We start from the raw sequence: 21,820 nt of genomic DNA on the forward strand, positions 1-21,820 counted from the left end.
AGGCGAAGAACCAAGCAGCTGGGCACCGGGCTCATGTACCCAGGGGAGCCAATTTCAAATGTCCAGCCAAGAGCTGCTTCACAAGCACATGCAGCTGAGAATGCTCTGGCTGCTTCAGAAAGGAAGGCGCAGCCCTTGCACTCCTGGGCACAAGCTGGCCAGCAGCAGGTTCCTAAACCTTCCGTGCTGCAGAGTGCATGCAGCTGGAGCACAGCCAGGAGGAGGCGTCCAGAAAGAAGGCGTTCTTCAAGTACCCCCCTCCTCCAGGCAGCCTTGAAACTGAGCACAACACACTGCGCCTCGGGGAGCTTCTTCTTTCCTCAGCTAGATGGACCGTCCCCTTCTTCACTCTCGCAGCTCCCTTGCCCACTTGCAGCAGCTGCTGCCAAAGAAAAAGGCTCCAGGGGTAACAGCCTCTGCTGGGCTGAACCTTCCCCTTGCCTCACGTCAAGCACCAGAAACTGTCCTCTGCACTCTGTTTTTCCCTTCTCCACCGCATCTACCACTGTCATCTCTGCATCTCCAAGCATGAAGCTAGCAGAATTGGTTCCAGGGAATACTGGAAGAGAAATAGGTAGCAGCACAAGTAGCCGCAGCTTGAACTTTCTGCTTCCGACTGTTAAAGTGAATCCGCAAACAAGCGAGTGCCACGCACGCTTCCTCTTGCAGCCCGGGCCATTCGCACAGCAGCCTGCTGCTCTGCCTTCGTTCTTATGCTCTTCGTAGCAGGTCGCGCTTTCGTTTAGCTGGAGACGAACAGTCGTCTGCTTCTCGCCCAGAGAGCACGGTGCTGGCAGCGAAAGCCTCCAGGCTGCTGCCTCTGCCCAAACACGCCTGGCCTCTGCACTTTCTCTCTCAGCGCTAGGTAGCAGCACATTCGGTCTGCGTGGTAGCCTGAATCTTAACGGAAAGCTTCTCAGCTAAGTCTCGCACAGAGAACAGTTTGAGGTCAACGAGCTTAGCCGGAGCTTACCCTCGACGCGTGGAAACCTGTATTTGCAGCACATCCTAGTGGTAGCCCTCTTTCCTTTCCAGCCTGCACAGCGCCGGCAGACGGCGGTGCTCTCTGCACCTGCCTTCTCACTTGCAAGTACCAGCGCCAAGCTTACAGCCTTGCAGGGAGCGAAGAGGCGGATAGGCGTCTCGCCCAGAAGAAGGTGCCAGGACCAAAAGATGGTCTTCCTTTCTGCTGCTCCTTGCCCGAATTGTGGTGCTGCGTTGAAAGTCTTGCCCAGCGAAAAGCTACTCCAGCAAGTGTTTCTCTCCAAACGCATTTCGCTGAGCGAGAGCTACACGGACAGTTTGCACTCGGTGAAACAGCAAGAAAATGCTTGTCCGTCGAGCTGAAGGAAAATCCCTGCACAGCACACTGTGGCTGCGTGCAGTGTTCACGCTGAAGAGCGGCAAAGCTCCAAGCCATGGCTGGGCTTCACTTCTGTCCAGAGCACAGAAGGCGAAGAACCAAGCAGCTGGGCACCGGGCTCATGTACTCAGGGGAGCCAATTTCAAATGTCCAGCCAAGAGCTGCTTCACAAGCACATGCAGCTGAGAATGCTCTGGCTGCTTCAGAAAGGAAGGCGCAGCCCTTGCACTCCTGGGCACAAGCTGGCCAGCAGCAGGTTCCTAAACCTTGCGTGCTGCAGAGTGCATGCAGCTGGAGCACAGCCAGGAGGAGGCGTCCAGAAAGAAGGCGTTCTTCAAGTCCCCCCCTCCTCCAGGCAGCCTTGAAACTGAGCACAACACACTGCGCCTCGGGGAGCTTCTTCTTTCCTCAGATAGATGGACCGTCCCCTTCTTCACTCTCGCAGCTCCCTTGCCCACTTGCAGCAGCTGCTGCCAAAGAAAAAGGCTCCAGGGGTAACAGCCTCTGCTGGGCTGAACCTTCCCCTTGCCTCACGTCAAGCACCAGAAACTGTCCTCTGCACTCTGTTTTTCCCTTCTCCACCGCATCTACCACTGTCATCTCTGCATCTCCAAGCATGAAGCTAGCAGAATTGGTTCCAGGGAATACTGGAAGAGAAATAGGTAGCAGCACAAGTAGCCGCAGCTTGAACTTTCTGCTTCCGACTGCTAAAGTGAATCCGCAAACAAGCGAGTGCCACGCACGCTTCCTCTTGCAGCCTGGGCCATTCGCACAGCAGCCTGCTGCTCTGCCTTCGTTCTTATGCTCTTCGTAGCAGGTCGCGCTTTCGTTTAGCTGGAGACGAACAGTCGTCTGCTTCTCGCCCAGAGAGCACGGTGCTGGCAGCGAAAGCCTCCAGGCTGCTGCCTCTGCCCAAACACGCCTGGCCTCTGCACTTTCTCTCTCAGCGCTAGGTAGCAGCACATTCGGTCTGCGTGGTAGCCTGAATCTTAACGGAAAGCTTCTCAGCTAAGTCTCGCACAGAGAACAGTTTGAGGTCAACGAGCTTAGCCGGAGCTTACCCTCGACGCGTGGAAACCTGTATTTGCAGCACATCCTAGTGGTAGCCCTCTTTCCTTTCCAGCCTGCACAGCGCCGGCAGACGGCGGTGCTCTCTGCACCTGCCTTCTCACTTGCAAGTACCAGCGCCAAGCTTACAGCCTTGCAGGGAGCGAAGAGGCGGATAGGCGTCTCGCCCAGAAGAAGGTGCCAGGACCAAAAGATGGTCTTCCTTTCTGCTGCTCCTTGCCCGAATTGTGGTGCTGCGTTGAAAGTCTTGCCCAGCGAAAAGCTACTCCAGCAAGTGTTTCTCTCCAAACGCATTTCGCTGAGCGAGAGCTACACGGACAGTTTGCACTCGGTGAAACAGCAAGAAAATGCTTGTCCGTCGAGCTGAAGGAAAATCCCTGCACAGCACACTGTGGCTGCGTGCAGTGTTCACGCTGAAGAGCGGCAAAGCTCCAAGCCATGGCTGGGCTTCACTTCTGTCCAGAGCACAGAAGGCGAAGAACCAAGCAGCTGGGCACCGGGCTCATGTACTCAGGGGAGCCAATTTCAAATGTCCAGCCAAGAGCTGCTTCACAAGCACATGCAGCTGAGAATGCTCTGGCTGCTTCAGAAAGGAAGGCGCAGCCCTTGCACTCCTGGGCACAAGCTGGCCAGCAGCAGGTTCCTAAACCTTGCGTGCTGCAGAGTGCATGCAGCTGGAGCACAGCCAGGAGGAGGCGTCCAGAAAGAAGGCGTTCTTCAAGCCCCCCCCTCCTCCAGGCAGCCTTGAAACTGAGCACAACAAACTGCGCCTCGGGGAGCTTCTTCTTTCCTCAGCTAGATGGACCGTCCCCTTCTTCACTCTCGCAGCTCCCTTGCCCACTTGCAGCAGCTGCTGCCAAAGAAAAAGGCTCCAGGGGTAACAGCCTCTGCTGGGCTGAACCTTCCCCTTGCCTCACGTCAAGCACCAGAAACTGTCCTCTGCACTCTGTTTTTCCCTTCTCCACCGCATCTACCACTGTCATCTCTGCATCTCCAAGCATGAAGCTAGCAGAATTGGTTCCAGGGAATACTGGAAGAGAAATAGGTAGCAGCACAAGTAGCCGCAGCTTGAACTTTCTGCTTCCGACTGCTAAAGTGAATCCGCAAACAAGCGAGTGCCACGCACGCTTCCTCTTGCAGCCCGGGCCATTCGCACAGCAGCCTGCTGCTCTGCCTTCGTTCTTATGCTCTTCGTAGCAGGTCGCGCTTTCGTTTAGCTGGAGACGAACAGTCGTCTGCTTCTCGCCCAGAGAGCACGGTGCTGGCAGCGAAAGCCTCCAGGCTGCTGCCTCTGCCCAAACACGCCTGGCCTCTGCACTTTCTCTCTCAGCGCTAGGTAGCAGCACATTCGGTCTGCGTGGTAGCCTGAATCTTAACGGAAAGCTTCTCAGCTAAGTCTCGCACAGAGAACAGTTTGAGGTCAACGAGCTTAGCCGGAGCTTACCCTCGACGCGTGGAAACCTGTATTTGCAGCACATCCTAGTGGTAGCCCTCTTTCCTTTCCAGCCTGCACAGCGCCGGCAGACGGCGGTGCTCTCTGCACCTGCCTTCTCACTTGCAAGTACCAGCGCCAAGCTTACAGCCTTGCAGGGAGCGAAGAGGCGGATAGGCGTCTCGCCCAGAAGAAGGTGCCAGGACCAAAAGATGGTCTTCCTTTCTGCTGCTCCTTGCCCGAATTGTGGTGCTGCGTTGAAAGTCTTGCCCAGCGAAAAGCTACTCCAGCAAGTGTTTCTCTCCAAACGCATTTCGCTGAGCGAGAGCTACACGGACAGTTTGCACTCGGTGAAACAGCAAGAAAATGCTTGTCCGTCGAGCTGAAGGAAAATCCCTGCACAGCACACTGTGGCTGCGTGCAGTGTTCACGCTGAAGAGCGGCAAAGCTCCAAGCCATGGCTGGGCTTCACTTCTGTCCAGAGCACAGAAGGCGAAGAACCAAGCAGCTGGGCACCGGGCTCATGTACTCAGGGGAGCCAATTTCAAATGTCCAGCCAAGAGCTGCTTCACAAGCACATGCAGCTGAGAATGCTCTGGCTGCTTCAGAAAGGAAGGCGCAGCCCTTGCACTCCTGGGCACAAGCTGGCCAGCAGCAGGTTCCTAAACCTTCCGTGCTGCAGAGTGCATGCAGCTGGAGCACAGCCAGGAGGAGGCGTCCAGAAAGAAGGCGTTCTTCAAGTACCCCCCTCCTCCAGGCAGCCTTGAAACTGAGCACAACACACTGCGCCTCGGGGAGCTTCTTCTTTCCTCAGCTAGATGGACCGTCCCCTTCTTCACTCTCGCAGCTCCCTTGCCCACTTGCAGCAGCTGCTGCCAAAGAAAAAGGCTCCAGGGGTAACAGCCTCTGCTGGGCTGAACCTTCCCCTTGCCTCACGTCAAGCACCAGAAACTGTCCTCTGCACTCTGTTTTTCCCTTCTCCACCGCATCTACCACTGTCATCTCTGCATCTCCAAGCATGAAGCTAGCAGAATTGGTTCCAGGGAATACTGGAAGAGAAATAGGTAGCAGCACAAGTAGCCGCAGCTTGAACTTTCTGCTTCCGACTGCTAAAGTGAATCCGCAAACAAGCGAGTGCCACGCACGCTTCCTCTTGCAGCCTGGGCCATTCGCACAGCAGCCTGCTGCTCTGCCTTCGTTCTTATGCTCTTCGTAGCAGGTCGCGCTTTCGTTTAGCTGGAGACGAACAGTCGTCTGCTTCTCGCCCAGAGAGCACGGTGCTGGCAGCGAAAGCCTCCAGGCTGCTGCCTCTGCCCAAACACGCCTGGCCTCTGCACTTTCTCTCTCAGCGCTAGGTAGCAGCACATTCGGTCTGCGTGGTAGCCTGAATCTTAACGGAAAGCTTCTCAGCTAAGTCTCGCACAGAGAACAGTTTGAGGTCAACGAGCTTAGCCGGAGCTTACCCTCGACGCGTGGAAACCTGTATTTGCAGCACATCCTAGTGGTAGCCCTCTTTCCTTTCCAGCCTGCACAGCGCCGGCAGACGGCGGTGCTCTCTGCACCTGCCTTCTCACTTGCAAGTACCAGCGCCAAGCTTACAGCCTTGCAGGGAGCGAAGAGGCGGATAGGCGTCTCGCCCAGAAGAAGGTGCCAGGACCAAAAGATGGTCTTCCTTTCTGCTGCTCCTTGCCCGAATTGTGGTGCTGCGTTGAAAGTCTTGCCCAGCGAAAAGCTACTCCAGCAAGTGTTTCTCTCCAAACGCATTTCGCTGAGCGAGAGCTACACGGACAGTTTGCACTCGGTGAAACAGCAAGAAAATGCTTGTCCGTCGAGCTGAAGGAAAATCCCTGCACAGCACACTGTGGCTGCGTGCAGTGTTCACGCTGAAGAGCGGCAAAGCTCCAAGCCATGGCTGGGCTTCACTTCTGTCCAGAGCACAGAAGGCGAAGAACCAAGCAGCTGGGCACCGGGCTCATGTACCCAGGGGAGCCAATTTCAAATGTCCAGCCAAGAGCTGCTTCACAAGCACATGCAGCTGAGAATGCTCTGGCTGCTTCAGAAAGGAAGGCGCAGCCCTTGCACTCCTGGGCACAAGCTGGCCAGCAGCAGGTTCCTAAACCTTGCGTGCTGCAGAGTGCATGCAGCTGGAGCACAGCCAGAAGGAGGCGTCCAGAAAGAAGGCGTTCTTCAAGCCCCCCCCTCCTCCAGGCAGCCTTGAAACTGAGCACAACAAACTGCGCCTCGGGGAGCTTCTTCTTTCCTCAGCTAGATGGACCGTCCCCTTCTTCACTCTCGCAGCTCCCTTGCCCACTTGCAGCAGCTGCTGCCAAAGAAAAAGGCTCCAGGGGTAACAGCCTCTGCTGGGCTGAACCTTCCCCTTGCCTCACGTCAAGCACCAGAAACTGTCCTCTGCACTCTGTTTTTCCCTTCTCCACCGCATCTACCACTGTCATCTCTGCATCTCCAAGCATGAAGCTAGCAGAATTGGTTCCAGGGAATACTGGAAGAGAAATAGGTAGCAGCACAAGTAGCCGCAGCTTGAACTTTCTGCTTCCGACTGCTAAAGTGAATCCGCAAACAAGCGAGTGCCACGCACGCTTCCTCTTGCAGCCCGGGCCATTCGCACAGCAGCCTGCTGCTCTGCCTTCGTTCTTATGCTCTTCGTAGCAGGTCGCGCTTTCGTTTAGCTGGAGACGAACAGTCGTCTGCTTCTCGCCCAGAGAGCACGGTGCTGGCAGCGAAAGCCTCCAGGCTGCTGCCTCTGCCCAAACACGCCTGGCCTCTGCACTTTCTCTCTCAGCGCTAGGTAGCAGCACATTCGGTCTGCGTGGTAGCCTGAATCTTAACGGAAAGCTTCTCAGCTAAGTCTCGCACAGAGAACAGTTTGAGGTCAACGAGCTTAGCCGGAGCTTACCCTCGACGCGTGGAAACCTGTATTTGCAGCACATCCTAGTGGTAGCCCTCTTTCCTTTCCAGCCTGCACAGCGCCGGCAGACGGCGGTGCTCTCTGCACCTGCCTTCTCACTTGCAAGTACCAGCGCCAAGCTTACAGCCTTGCAGGGAGCGAAGAGGCGGATAGGCGTCTCGCCCAGAAGAAGGTGCCAGGACCAAAAGATGGTCTTCCTTTCTGCTGCTCCTTGCCCGAATTGTGGTGCTGCGTTGAAAGTCTTGCCCAGCGAAAAGCTACTCCAGCAAGTGTTTCTCTCCAAACGCATTTCGCTGAGCGAGAGCTACACGGACAGTTTGCACTCGGTGAAACAGCAAGAAAATGCTTGTCCGTCGAGCTGAAGGAAAATCCCTGCACAGCACACTGTGGCTGCGTGCAGTGTTCACGCTGAAGAGCGGCAAAGCTCCAAGCCATGGCTGGGCTTCACTTCTGTCCAGAGCACAGAAGGCGAAGAACCAAGCAGCTGGGCACCGGGCTCATGTACTCAGGGGAGCCAATTTCAAATGTCCAGCCAAGAGCTGCTTCACAAGCACATGCAGCTGAGAATGCTCTGGCTGCTTCAGAAAGGAAGGCGCAGCCCTTGCACTCCTGGGCACAAGCTGGCCAGCAGCAGGTTCCTAAACCTTCCGTGCTGCAGAGTGCATGCAGCTGGAGCACAGCCAGGAGGAGGCGTCCAGAAAGAAGGCGTTCTTCAAGTACCCCCCTCCTCCAGGCAGCCTTGAAACTGAGCACAACACACTGCGCCTCGGGGAGCTTCTTCTTTCCTCAGCTAGATGGACCGTCCCCTTCTTCACTCTCGCAGCTCCCTTGCCCACTTGCAGCAGCTGCTGCCAAAGAAAAAGGCTCCAGGGGTAACAGCCTCTGCTGGGCTGAACCTTCCCCTTGCCTCACGTCAAGCACCAGAAACTGTCCTCTGCACTCTGTTTTTCCCTTCTCCACCGCATCTACCACTGTCATCTCTGCATCTCCAAGCATGAAGCTAGCAGAATTGGTTCCAGGGAATACTGGAAGAGAAATAGGTAGCAGCACAAGTAGCCGCAGCTTGAACTTTCTGCTTCCGACTGCTAAAGTGAATCCGCAAACAAGCGAGTGCCACGCACGCTTCCTCTTGCAGCCTGGGCCATTCGCACAGCAGCCTGCTGCTCTGCCTTCGTTCTTATGCTCTTCGTAGCAGGTCGCGCTTTCGTTTAGCTGGAGACGAACAGTCGTCTGCTTCTCGCCCAGAGAGCACGGTGCTGGCAGCGAAAGCCTCCAGGCTGCTGCCTCTGCCCAAACGCGCCTGGCCTCTGCACTTTCTCTCTCAGCGCTAGGTAGCAGCACATTCGGTCTGCGTGGTAGCCTGAATCTTAACGGAAAGCTTCTCAGCTAAGTCTCGCACAGAGAACAGTTTGAGGTCAACGAGCTTAGCCGGAGCTTACCCTCGACGCGTGGAAACCTGTATTTGCAGCACATCCTAGTGGTAGCCCTCTTTCCTTTCCAGCCTGCACAGCGCCGGCAGACGGCGGTGCTCTCTGCACCTGCCTTCTCACTTGCAAGTACCAGCGCCAAGCTTACAGCCTTGCAGGGAGCGAAGAGGCGGATAGGCGTCTCGCCCAGAAGAAGGTGCCAGGACCAAAAGATGGTCTTCCTTTCTGCTGCTCCTTGCCCGAATTGTGGTGCTGCGTTGAAAGTCTTGCCCAGCGAAAAGCTACTCCAGCAAGTGTTTCTCTCCAAACGCATTTCGCTGAGCGAGAGCTACACGGACAGTTTGCACTCGGTGAAACAGCAAGAAAATGCTTGTCCGTCGAGCTGAAGGAAAATCCCTGCACAGCACACTGTGGCTGCGTGCAGTGTTCACGCTGAAGAGCGGCAAAGCTCCAAGCCATGGCTGGGCTTCACTTCTGTCCAGAGCACAGAAGGCGAAGAACCAAGCAGCTGGGCACCGGGCTCATGTACTCAGGGGAGCCAATTTCAAATGTCCAGCCAAGAGCTGCTTCACAAGCACATGCAGCTGAGAATGCTCTGGCTGCTTCAGAAAGGAAGGCGCAGCCCTTGCACTCCTGGGCACAAGCTGGCCAGCAGCAGGTTCCTAAACCTTGCGTGCTGCAGAGTGCATGCAGCTGGAGCACAGCCAGGAGGAGGCGTCCAGAAAGAAGGCGTTCTTCAAGCCCCCCCCTCCTCCAGGCAGCCTTGAAACTGAGCACAACACACTGCGCCTCGGGGAGCTTCTTCTTTCCTCAGCTAGATGGACCGTCCCCTTCTTCACTCTCGCAGCTCCCTTGCCCACTTGCAGCAGCTGCTGCCAAAGAAAAAGGCTCCAGGGGTAACAGCCTCTGCTGGGCTGAACCTTCCCCTTGCCTCACGTCAAGCACCAGAAACTGTCCTCTGCACTCTGTTTTTCCCTTCTCCACCGCATCTACCACTGTCATCTCTGCATCTCCAAGCATGAAGCTAGCAGAATTGGTTCCAGGGAATACTGGAAGAGAAATAGGTAGCAGCACAAGTAGCCGCAGCTTGAACTTTCTGCTTCCGACTGCTAAAGTGAATCCGCAAACAAGCGAGTGCCACGCACGCTTCCTCTTGCAGCCTGGGCCATTCGCACAGCAGCCTGCTGCTCTGCCTTCGTTCTTATGCTCTTCGTAGCAGGTCGCGCTTTCGTTTAGCTGGAGACGAACAGTCGTCTGCTTCTCGCCCAGAGAGCACGGTGCTGGCAGCGAAAGCCTCCAGGCTGCTGCCTCTGCCCAAACACGCCTGGCCTCTGCACTTTCTCTCTCAGCGCTAGGTAGCAGCACATTCGGTCTGCGTGGTAGCCTGAATCTTAACGGAAAGCTTCTCAGCTAAGTCTCGCACAGAGAACAGTTTGAGGTCAACGAGCTTAGCCGGAGCTTACCCTCGACGCGTGGAAACCTGTATTTGCAGCACATCCTAGTGGTAGCCCTCTTTCCTTTCCAGCCTGCACAGCGCCGGCAGACGGCGGTGCTCTCTGCACCTGCCTTCTCACTTGCAAGTACCAGCGCCAAGCTTACAGCCTTGCAGGGAGCGAAGAGGCGGATAGGCGTCTCGCCCAGAAGAAGGTGCCAGGACCAAAAGATGGTCTTCCTTTCTGCTGCTCCTTGCCCGAATTGTGGTGCTGCGTTGAAAGTCTTGCCCAGCGAAAAGCTACTCCAGCAAGTGTTTCTCTCCAAACGCATTTCGCTGAGCGAGAGCTACACGGACAGTTTGCACTCGGTGAAACAGCAAGAAAATGCTTGTCCGTCGAGCTGAAGGAAAATCCCTGCACAGCACACTGTGGCTGCGTGCAGTGTTCACGCTGAAGAGCGGCAAAGCTCCAAGCCATGGCTGGGCTTCACTTCTGTCCAGAGCACAGAAGGCGAAGAACCAAGCAGCTGGGCACCGGGCTCATGTACTCAGGGGAGCCAATTTCAAATGTCCAGCCAAGAGCTGCTTCACAAGCACATGCAGCTGAGAATGCTCTGGCTGCTTCAGAAAGGAAGGCGCAGCCCTTGCACTCCTGGGCACAAGCTGGCCAGCAGCAGGTTCCTAAACCTTGCGTGCTGCAGAGTGCATGCAGCTGGAGCACAGCCAGGAGGAGGCGTCCAGAAAGAAGGCGTTCTTCAAGCCCCCCCCTCCTCCAGGCAGCCTTGAAACTGAGCACAACAAACTGCGCCTCGGGGAGCTTCTTCTTTCCTCAGCTAGATGGACCGTCCCCTTCTTCACTCTCGCAGCTCCCTTGCCCACTTGCAGCAGCTGCTGCCAAAGAAAAAGGCTCCAGGGGTAACAGCCTCTGCTGGGCTGAACCTTCCCCTTGCCTCACGTCAAGCACCAGAAACTGTCCTCTGCACTCTGTTTTTCCCTTCTCCACCGCATCTACCACTGTCATCTCTGCATCTCCAAGCATGAAGCTAGCAGAATTGGTTCCAGGGAATACTGGAAGAGAAATAGGTAGCAGCACAAGTAGCCGCAGCTTGAACTTTCTGCTTCCGACTGCTAAAGTGAATCCGCAAACAAGCGAGTGCCACGCACGCTTCCTCTTGCAGCCCGGGCCATTCGCACAGCAGCCTGCTGCTCTGCCTTCGTTCTTATGCTCTTCGTAGCAGGTCGCGCTTTCGTTTAGCTGGAGACGAACAGTCGTCTGCTTCTCGCCCAGAGAGCACGGTGCTGGCAGCGAAAGCCTCCAGGCTGCTGCCTCTGCCCAAACACGCCTGGCCTCTGCACTTTCTCTCTCAGCGCTAGGTAGCAGCACATTCGGTCTGCGTGGTAGCCTGAATCTTAACGGAAAGCTTCTCAGCTAAGTCTCGCACAGAGAACAGTTTGAGGTCAACGAGCTTAGCCGGAGCTTACCCTCGACGCGTGGAAACCTGTATTTGCAGCACATCCTAGTGGTAGCCCTCTTTCCTTTCCAGCCTGCACAGCGCCGGCAGACGGCGGTGCTCTCTGCACCTGCCTTCTCACTTGCAAGTACCAGCGCCAAGCTTACAGCCTTGCAGGGAGCGAAGAGGCGGATAGGCGTCTCGCCCAGAAGAAGGTGCCAGGACCAAAAGATGGTCTTCCTTTCTGCTGCTCCTTGCCCGAATTGTGGTGCTGCGTTGAAAGTCTTGCCCAGCGAAAAGCTACTCCAGCAAGTGTTTCTCTCCAAACGCATTTCGCTGAGCGAGAGCTACACGGACAGTTTGCACTCGGTGAAACAGCAAGAAAATGCTTGTCCGTCGAGCTGAAGGAAAATCCCTGCACAGCACACTGTGGCTGCGTGCAGTGTTCACGCTGAAGAGCGGCAAAGCTCCAAGCCATGGCTGGGCTTCACTTCTGTCCAGAGCACAGAAGGCGAAGAACCAAGCAGCTGGGCACCGGGCTCATGTACTCAGGGGAGCCAATTTCAAATGTCCAGCCAAGAGCTGCTTCACAAGCACATGCAGCTGAGAATGCTCTGGCTGCTTCAGAAAGGAAGGCGCAGCCCTTGCACTCCTGGGCACAAGCTGGCCAGCAGCAGGTTCCTAAACCTTCCGTGCTGCAGAGTGCATGCAGCTGGAGCACAGCCAGGAGGAGGCGTCCAGAAAGAAGGCGTTCTTCAAGTACCCCCCTCCTCCAGGCAGCCTTGAAACTGAGCACAACACACTGCGCCTCGGGGAGCTTCTTCTTTCCTCAGCTAGATGGACCGTCCCCTTCTTCACTCTCGCAGCTCCCTTGCCCACTTGCAGCAGCTGCTGCCAAAGAAAAAGGCTCCAGGGGTAACAGCCTCTGCTGGGCTGAACCTTCCCCTTGCCTCACGTCAAGCACCAGAAACTGTCCTCTGCACTCTGTTTTTCCCTTCTCCACCGCATCTACCACTGTCATCTCTGCATCTCCAAGCATGAAGCTAGCAGAATTGGTTCCAGGGAATACTGGAAGAGAAATAGGTAGCAGCACAAGTAGCCGCAGCTTGAACTTTCTGCTTCCGACTGCTAAAGTGAATCCGCAAACAAGCGAGTGCCACGCACGCTTCCTCTTGCAGCCTGGGCCATTCGCACAGCAGCCTGCTGCTCTGCCTTCGTTCTTATGCTCTTCGTAGCAGGTCGCGCTTTCGTTTAGCTGGAGACGAACAGTCGTCTGCTTCTCGCCCAGAGAGCACGGTGCTGGCAGCGAAAGCCTCCAGGCTGCTGCCTCTGCCCAAACGCGCCTGGCCTCTGCACTTTCTCTCTCAGCGCTAGGTAGCAGCACATTCGGTCTGCGTGGTAGCCTGAATCTTAACGGAAAGCTTCTCAGCTAAGTCTCGCACAGAGAACAGTTTGAGGTCAACGAGCTTAGCCGGAGCTTACCCTCGACGCGTGGAAACCTGTATTTGCAGCACATCCTAGTGGTAGCCCTCTTTCCTTTCCAGCCTGCACAGCGCCGGCAGACGGCGGTGCTCTCTGCACCTGCCTTCTCACTTGCAAGTACCAGCGCCAAGCTTACAGCCTTGCAGGGAGCGAAGAGGCGGATAGGCGTCTCGCCCAGAAGAAGGTGCCAGGACCAAAAGATGGTCTTCCTTTCTGCTGCTCCTTGCCCGAATTGTGGTGCTGCGTTGAAAGTCTTGCCCAGCGAAAAGCTACTCCAGCAAGTGTTTCTCTCCAAACGCATTTCGCTGAGCGAGAGCTACACGGACAGTTTGCACTCGGTGAAACAGCAAGAAAATGCTTGTCCGTCGAGCTGAAGGAAAATCCCTGCACAGCACACTGTGGCTGCGTGCAGTGTTCACGCTGAAGAGCGGCAAAGCTCCAAGCCATGGCTGGGCTTCACTTCTGTCCAGAGCACAGAAGGCGAAGAACCAAGCAGCTGGGCACCGGGCTCATGTACCCAGGGGAGCCAATTTCAAATGTCCAGCCAAGAGCTGCTTCACAAGCACATGCAGCTGAGAATGCTCTGGCTGCTTCAGAAAGGAAGGCGCAGCCCTTGCACTCCTGGGCACAAGCTGGCCAGCAGCAGGTTCCTAAACCTTGCGTGCTGCAGAGTGCATGCAGCTGGAGCACAGCCAGAAGGAGGCGTCCAGAAAGAAGGCGTTCTTCAAGCCCCCCCCTCCTCCAGGCAGCCTTGAAACTGAGCACAACAAACTGCGCCTCGGGGAGCTTCTTCTTTCCTCAGCTAGATGGACCGTCCCCTTCTTCACTCTCGCAGCTCCCTTGCCCACTTGCAGCAGCTGCTGCCAAAGAAAAAGGCTCCAGGGGTAACAGCCTCTGCTGGGCTGAACCTTCCCCTTGCCTCACGTCAAGCACCAGAAACTGTCCTCTGCACTCTGTTTTTCCCTTCTCCACCGCATCTACCACTGTCATCTCTGCATCTCCAAGCATGAAGCTAGCAGAATTGGTTCCAGGGAATACTGGAAGAGAAATAGGTAGCAGCACAAGTAGCCGCAGCTTGAACTTTCTGCTTCCGACTGCTAAAGTGAATCCGCAAACAAGCGAGTGCCACGCACGCTTCCTCTTGCAGCCCGGGCCATTCGCACAGCAGCCTGCTGCTCTGCCTTCGTTCTTATGCTCTTCGTAGCAGGTCGCGCTTTCGTTTAGCTGGAGACGAACAGTCGTCTGCTTCTCGCCCAGAGAGCACGGTGCTGGCAGCGAAAGCCTCCAGGCTGCTGCCTCTGCCCAAACACGCCTGGCCTCTGCACTTTCTCTCTCAGCGCTAGGTAGCAGCACATTCGGTCTGCGTGGTAGCCTGAATCTTAACGGAAAGCTTCTCAGCTAAGTCTCGCACAGAGAACAGTTTGAGGTCAACGAGCTTAGCCGGAGCTTACCCTCGACGCGTGGAAACCTGTATTTGCAGCACATCCTAGTGGTAGCCCTCTTTCCTTTCCAGCCTGCACAGCGCCGGCAGACGGCGGTGCTCTCTGCACCTGCCTTCTCACTTGCAAGTACCAGCGCCAAGCTTACAGCCTTGCAGGGAGCGAAGAGGCGGATAGGCGTCTCGCCCAGAAGAAGGTGCCAGGACCAAAAGATGGTCTTCCTTTCTGCTGCTCCTTGCCCGAATTGTGGTGCTGCGTTGAAAGTCTTGCCCAGCGAAAAGCTACTCCAGCAAGTGTTTCTCTCCAAACGCATTTCGCTGAGCGAGAGCTACACGGACAGTTTGCACTCGGTGAAACAGCAAGAAAATGCTTGTCCGTCGAGCTGAAGGAAAATCCCTGCACAGCACACTGTGGCTGCGTGCAGTGTTCACGCTGAAGAGCGGCAAAGCTCCAAGCCATGGCTGGGCTTCACTTCTGTCCAGAGCACAGAAGGCGAAGAACCAAGCAGCTGGGCACCGGGCTCATGTACTCAGGGGAGCCAATTTCAAATGTCCAGCCAAGAGCTGCTTCACAAGCACATGCAGCTGAGAATGCTCTGGCTGCTTCAGAAAGGAAGGCGCAGCCCTTGCACTCCTGGGCACAAGCTGGCCAGCAGCAGGTTCCTAAACCTTGCGTGCTGCAGAGTGCATGCAGCTGGAGCACAGCCAGGAGGAGGCGTCCAGAAAGAAGGCGTTCTTCAAGCCCCCCCCTCCTCCAGGCAGCCTTGAAACTGAGCACAACAAACTGCGCCTCGGGGAGCTTCTTCTTTCCTCAGCTAGATGGACCGTCCCCTTCTTCACTCTCGCAGCTCCCTTGCCCACTTGCAGCAGCTGCTGCCAAAGAAAAAGGCTCCAGGGGTAACAGCCTCTGCTGGGCTGAACCTTCCCCTTGCCTCACGTCAAGCACCAGAAACTGTCCTCTGCACTCTGTTTTTCCCTTCTCCACCGCATCTACCACTGTCATCTCTGCATCTCCAAGCATGAAGCTAGCAGAATTGGTTCCAGGGAATACTGGAAGAGAAATAGGTAGCAGCACAAGTAGCCGCAGCTTGAACTTTCTGCTTCCGACTGCTAAAGTGAATCCGCAAACAAGCGAGTGCCACGCACGCTTCCTCTTGCAGCCTGGGCCATTCGCACAGCAGCCTGCTGCTCTGCCTTCGTTCTTACGCTCTTCGTAGCAGGTCGCGCTTTCGTTTAGCTGGAGACGAACAGTCGTCTGCTTCTCGCCCAGAGAGCACGGTGCTGGCAGCGAAAGCCTCCAGGCTGCTGCCTCTGCCCAAACGCGCCTGGCCTCTGCACTTTCTCTCTCAGCGCTAGGTAGCAGCACATTCGGTCTGCGTGGTAGCCTGAATCTTAACGGAAAGCTTCTCAGCTAAGTCTCGCACAGAGAACAGTTTGAGGTCAACGAGCTTAGCCGGAGCTTACCCTCGACGCGTGGAAACCTGTATTTGCAGCACATCCTAGTGGTAGCCCTCTTTCCTTTCCAGCCTGCACAGCGCCGGCAGACGGCGGTGCTCTCTGCACCTGCCTTCTCACTTGCAAGTACCAGCGCCAAGCTTACAGCCTTGCAGGGAGCGAAGAGGCGGATAGGCGTCTCGCCCAGAAGAAGGTGCCAGGACCAAAAGATGGTCTTCCTTTCTGCTGCTCCTTGCCCGAATTGTGGTGCTGCGTTGAAAGTCTTGCCCAGCGAAAAGCTACTCCAGCAAGTGTTTCTCTCCAAACGCATTTCGCTGAGCGAGAGCTACACGGACAGTTTGCACTCGGTGAAACAGCAAGAAAATGCTTGTCCGTCGAGCTGAAGGAAAATCCCTGCACAGCACACTGTGGCTGCGTGCAGTGTTCACGCTGAAGAGCGGCAAAGCTCCAAGCCATGGCTGGGCTTCACTTCTGTCCAGAGCACAGAAGGCGAAGAACCAAGCAGCTGGGCACCGGGCTCATGTACTCAGGGGAGCCAATTTCAAATGTCCAGCCAAGAGCTGCTTCACAAGCACATGCAGCTGAGAATGCTCTGGCTGCTTCAGAAAGGAAGGCGCAGCCCTTGCACTCCTGGGCACAAGCTGGCCAGCAGCAGGTTCCTAAACCTTCCGTGCTGCAGAGTGCATGCAGCTGGAGCACAGCCAGGAGGAGGCGTCCAGAAAGAAGGCGTTCTTCAAGTCCCCCCCTCCTCCAGGCAGCCTTGAAACTGAGCACAACACACTGCGCCTCGGGGAGCTTCTTCTTTCCTCAGCTAGATGGACCGTCCCCTTCTTCACTCTCGCAGCTCCCTTGCCCACTTGCAGCAGCTGCTGCCAAAGAAAAAGGCTCCAGGGGTAACAGCCTCTGCTGGGCTGAACCTTCCCCTTGCCTCACGTCAAGCACCAGAAACTGTCCTCTGCACTCTGTTTTTCCCTTCTCCACCGCATCTACCACTGTCATCTCTGCATCTCCAAGCATGAAGCTAGCAGAATTGGTTCCAGGGAATACTGGAAGAGAAATAGGTAGCAGCACAAGTAGCCGCAGCTTGAACTTTCTGCTTCCGACTGCTAAAGTGAATCCGCAAACAAGCGAGTGCCACGCACGCTTCCTCTTGCAGCCTGGGCCATTCGCACAGCAGCCTGCTGCTCTGCCTTCGTTCTTATGCTCTTCGTAGCAGGTCGCGCTTTCGTTTAGCTGGAGACGAACAGTCGTCTGCTTCTCGCCCAGAGAGCACGGTGCTGGCAGCGAAAGCCTCCAGGCTGCTGCCTCTGCCCAAACACGCCTGGCCTCTGCACTTTCTCTCTCAGCGCTAGGTAGCAGCACATTCGGTCTGCGTGGTAGCCTGAATCTTAACGGAAAGCTTCTCAGCTAAGTCTCGCACAGAGAACAGTTTGAGGTCAACGAGCTTAGCCGGAGCTTACCCTCGACGCGTGGAAACCTGTATTTGCAGCACATCCTAGTGGTAGCCCTCTTTCCTTTCCAGCCTGCACAGCGCCGGCAGACGGCGGTGCTCTCTGCACCTGCCTTCTCACTTGCAAGTACCAGCGCCAAGCTTACAGCCTTGCAGGGAGCGAAGAGGCGGATAGGCGTCTCGCCCAGAAGAAGGTGCCAGGACCAAAAGATGGTCTTCCTTTCTGCTGCTCCTTGCCCGAATTGTGGTGCTGCGTTGAAAGTCTTGCCCAGCGAAAAGCTACTCCAGCAAGTGTTTCTCTCCAAACGCATTTCGCTGAGCGAGAGCTACACGGACAGTTTGCACTCGGTGAAACAGCAAGAAAATGCTTGTCCGTCGAGCTGAAGGAAAATCCCTGCACAGCACACTGTGGCTGCGTGCAGTGTTCACGCTGAAGAGCGGCAAAGCTCCAAGCCATGGCTGGGCTTCACTTCTGTCCAGAGCACAGAAGGCGAAGAACCAAGCAGCTGGGCACCGGGCTCATGTACTCAGGGGAGCCAATTTCAAATGTCCAGCCAAGAGCTGCTTCACAAGCACATGCAGCTGAGAATGCTCTGGCTGCTTCAGAAAGGAAGGCGCAGCCCTTGCACTCCTGGGCACAAGCTGGCCAGCAGCAGGTTCCTAAACCTTGCGTGCTGCAGAGTGCATGCAGCTGGAGCACAGCCAGAAGGAGGCGTCCAGAAAGAAGGCGTTCTTCAAGTACCCCCCTCCTCCAGGCAGCCTTGAAACTGAGCACAACACACTGCGCCTCGGGGAGCTTCTTCTTTCCTCAGATAGATGGACCGTCCCCTTCTTCACTCTCGCAGCTCCCTTGCCCACTTGCAGCAGCTGCTGCCAAAGAAAAAGGCTCCAGGGGTAACAGCCTCTGCTGGGCTGAACCTTCCCCTTGCCTCACGTCAAGCACCAGAAACTGTCCTCTGCACTCTGTTTTTCCCTTCTCCACCGCATCTACCACTGTCATCTCTGCATCTCCAAGCATGAAGCTAGCAGAATTGGTTCCAGGGAATACTGGAAGAGAAATAGGTAGCAGCACAAGTAGCCGCAGCTTGAACTTTCTGCTTCCGACTGCTAAAGTGAATCCGCAAACAAGCGAGTGCCACGCACGCTTCCTCTTGCAGCCCGGGCCATTCGCACAGCAGCCTGCTGCTCTGCCTTCGTTCTTATGCTCTTCGTAGCAGGTCGCGCTTTCGTTTAGCTGGAGACGAACAGTCGTCTGCTTCTCGCCCAGAGAGCACGGTGCTGGCAGCGAAAGCCTCCAGGCTGCTGCCTCTGCCCAAACACGCCTGGCCTCTGCACTTTCTCTCTCAGCGCTAGGTAGCAGCACATTCGGTCTGCGTGGTAGCCTGAATCTTAACGGAAAGCTTCTCAGCTAAGTCTCGCACAGAGAACAGTTTGAGGTCAACGAGCTTAGCCGGAGCTTACCCTCGACGCGTGGAAACCTGTATTTGCAGCACATCCTAGTGGTAGCCCTCTTTCCTTTCCAGCCTGCACAGCGCCGGCAGACGGCGGTGCTCTCTGCACCTGCCTTCTCACTTGCAAGTACCAGCGCCAAGCTTACAGCCTTGCAGGGAGCGAAGAGGCGGATAGGCGTCTCGCCCAGAAGAAGGTGCCAGGACCAAAAGATGGTCTTCCTTTCTGCTGCTCCTTGCCCGAATTGTGGTGCTGCGTTGAAAGTCTTGCCCAGCGAAAAGCTACTCCAGCAAGTGTTTCTCTCCAAACGCATTTCGCTGAGCGAGAGCTACACGGACAGTTTGCACTCGGTGAAACAGCAAGAAAATGCTTGTCCGTCGAGCTGAAGGAAAATCCCTGCACAGCACACTGTGGCTGCGTGCAGTGTTCACGCTGAAGAGCGGCAAAGCTCCAAGCCATGGCTGGGCTTCACTTCTGTCCAGAGCACAGAAGGCGAAGAACCAAGCAGCTGGGCACCGGGCTCATGTACTCAGGGGAGCCAATTTCAAATGTCCAGCCAAGAGCTGCTTCACAAGCACATGCAGCTGAGAATGCTCTGGCTGCTTCAGAAAGGAAGGCGCAGCCCTTGCACTCCTGGGCACAAGCTGGCCAGCAGCAGGTTCCTAAACCTTGCGTGCTGCAGAGTGCATGCAGCTGGAGCACAGCCAGAAGGAGGCGTCCAGAAAGAAGGCGTTCTTCAAGTACCCCCCTCCTCCAGGCAGCCTTGAAACTGAGCACAACACACTGCGCCTCGGGGAGCTTCTTCTTTCCTCAGCTAGATGGACCGTCCCCTTCTTCACTCTCGCAGCTCCCTTGCCCACTTGCAGCAGCTGCTGCCAAAGAAAAAGGCTCCAGGGGTAACAGCCTCTGCTGGGCTGAACCTTCCCCTTGCCTCACGTCAAGCACCAGAAACTGTCCTCTGCACTCTGTTTTTCCCTTCTCCACCGCATCTACCACTGTCATCTCTGCATCTCCAAGCATGAAGCTAGCAGAATTGGTTCCAGGGAATACTGGAAGAGAAATAGGTAGCAGCACAAGTAGCCGCAGCTTGAACTTTCTGCTTCCGACTGCTAAAGTGAATCCGCAAACAAGCGAGTGCCACGCACGCTTCCTCTTGCAGCCTGGGCCATTCGCACAGCAGCCTGCTGCTCTGCCTTCGTTCTTATGCTCTTCGTAGCAGGTCGCGCTTTCGTTTAGCTGGAGACGAACAGTCGTCTGCTTCTCGCCCAGAGAGCACGGTGCTGGCAGCGAAAGCCTCCAGGCTGCTGCCTCTGCCCAAACACGCCTGGCCTCTGCACTTTCTCTCTCAGCGCTAGGTAGCAGCACATTCGGTCTGCGTGGTAGCCTGAATCTTAACGGAAAGCTTCTCAGCTAAGTCTCGCACAGAGAACAGTTTGAGGTCAACGAGCTTAGCCGGAGCTTACCCTCGACGCGTGGAAACCTGTATTTGCAGCACATCCTAGTGGTAGCCCTCTTTCCTTTCCAGCCTGCACAGCGCCGGCAGACGGCGGTGCTCTCTGCACCTGCCTTCTCACTTGCAAGTACCAGCGCCAAGCTTACAGCCTTGCAGGGAGCGAAGAGGCGGATAGGCGTCTCGCCCAGAAGAAGGTGCCAGGACCAAAAGATGGTCTTCCTTTCTGCTGCTCCTTGCCCGAATTGTGGTGCTGCGTTGAAAGTCTTGCCCAGCGAAAAGCTACTCCAGCAAGTGTTTCTCTCCAAACGCATTTCGCTGAGCGAGAGCTACACGGACAGTTTGCACTCGGTGAAACAGCAAGAAAATGCTTGTCCGTCGAGCTGAAGGAAAATCCCTGCACAGCACACTGTGGCTGCGTGCAGTGTTCACGCTGAAGAGCGGCAAAGCTCCAAGCCATGGCTGGGCTTCACTTCTGTCCAGAGCACAGAAGGCGAAGAACCAAGCAGCTGGGCACCGGGCTCATGTACTCAGGGGAGCCAATTTCAAATGTCCAGCCAAGAGCTGCTTCACAAGCACATGCAGCTGAGAATGCTCTGGCTGCTTCAGAAAGGAAGGCGCAGCCCTTGCACTCCTGGGCACAAGCTGGCCAGCAGCAGGTTCCTAAACCTTGCGTGCTGCAGAGTGCATGCAGCTGGAGCACAGCCAGGAGGAGGCGTCCAGAAAGAAGGCGTTCTTCAAGCCCCCCCCTCCTCCAGGCAGCCTTGAAACTGAGCACAACAAACTGCGCCTCGGGGAGCTTCTTCTTTCCTCAGCTAGATGGACCGTCCCCTTCTTCACTCTCGCAGCTCCCTTGCCCACTTGCAGCAGCTGCTGCCAAAGAAAAAGGCTCCAGGGGTAACAGCCTCTGCTGGGCTGAACCTTCCCCTTGCCTCACGTCAAGCACCAGAAACTGTCCTCTGCACTCTGTTTTTCCCTTCTCCACCGCATCTACCACTGTCATCTCTGCATCTCCAAGCATGAAGCTAGCAGAATTGGTTCCAGGGAATACTGGAAGAGAAATAGGTAGCAGCACAAGTAGCCGCAGCTTGAACTTTCTGCTTCCGACTGCTAAAGTGAATCCGCAAACAAGCGAGTGCCACGCACGCTTCCTCTTGCAGCCCGGGCCATTCGCACAGCAGCCTGCTGCTCTGCCTTCGTTCTTATGCTCTTCGTAGCAGGTCGCGCTTTCGTTTAGCTGGAGACGAACAGTCGTCTGCTTCTCGCCCAGAGAGCACGGTGCTGGCAGCGAAAGCCTCCAGGCTGCTGCCTCTGCCCAAACACGCCTGGCCTCTGCACTTTCTCTCTCAGCGCTAGGTAGCAGCACATTCGGTCTGCGTGGTAGCCTGAATCTTAACGGAAAGCTTCTCAGCTAAGTCTCGCACAGAGAACAGTTTGAGGTCAACGAGCTTAGCCGGAGCTTACCCTCGACGCGTGGAAACCTGTATTTGCAGCACATCCTAGTGGTAGCCCTCTTTCCTTTCCAGCCTGCACAGCGCCGGCAGACGGCGGTGCTCTCTGCACCTGCCTTCTCACTTGCAAGTACCAGCGCCAAGCTTACAGCCTTGCAGGGAGCGAAGAGGCGGATAGGCGTCTCGCCCAGAAGAAGGTGCCAGGACCAAAAGATGGTCTTCCTTTCTGCTGCTCCTTGCCCGAATTGTGGTGCTGCGTTGAAAGTCTTGCCCAGCGAAAAGCTACTCCAGCAAGTGTTTCTCTCCAAACGCATTTCGCTGAGCGAGAGCTACACGGACAGTTTGCACTCGGTGAAACAGCAAGAAAATGCTTGTCCGTCGAGCTGAAGGAAAATCCCTGCACAGCACACTGTGGCTGCGTGCAGTGTTCACGCTGAAGAGCGGCAAAGCTCCAAGCCATGGCTGGGCTTCACTTCTGTCCAGAGCACAGAAGGCGAAGAACCAAGCAGCTGGGCACCGGGCTCATGTACTCAGGGGAGCCAATTT

The sequence above is a fragment of the Corvus hawaiiensis genome, chromosome 4, assembly GCF_020740725.1.
Source record: "Corvus hawaiiensis isolate bCorHaw1 chromosome 4, bCorHaw1.pri.cur, whole genome shotgun sequence".
NCBI lineage: Eukaryota > Metazoa > Chordata > Aves > Passeriformes > Corvidae > Corvus > Corvus hawaiiensis.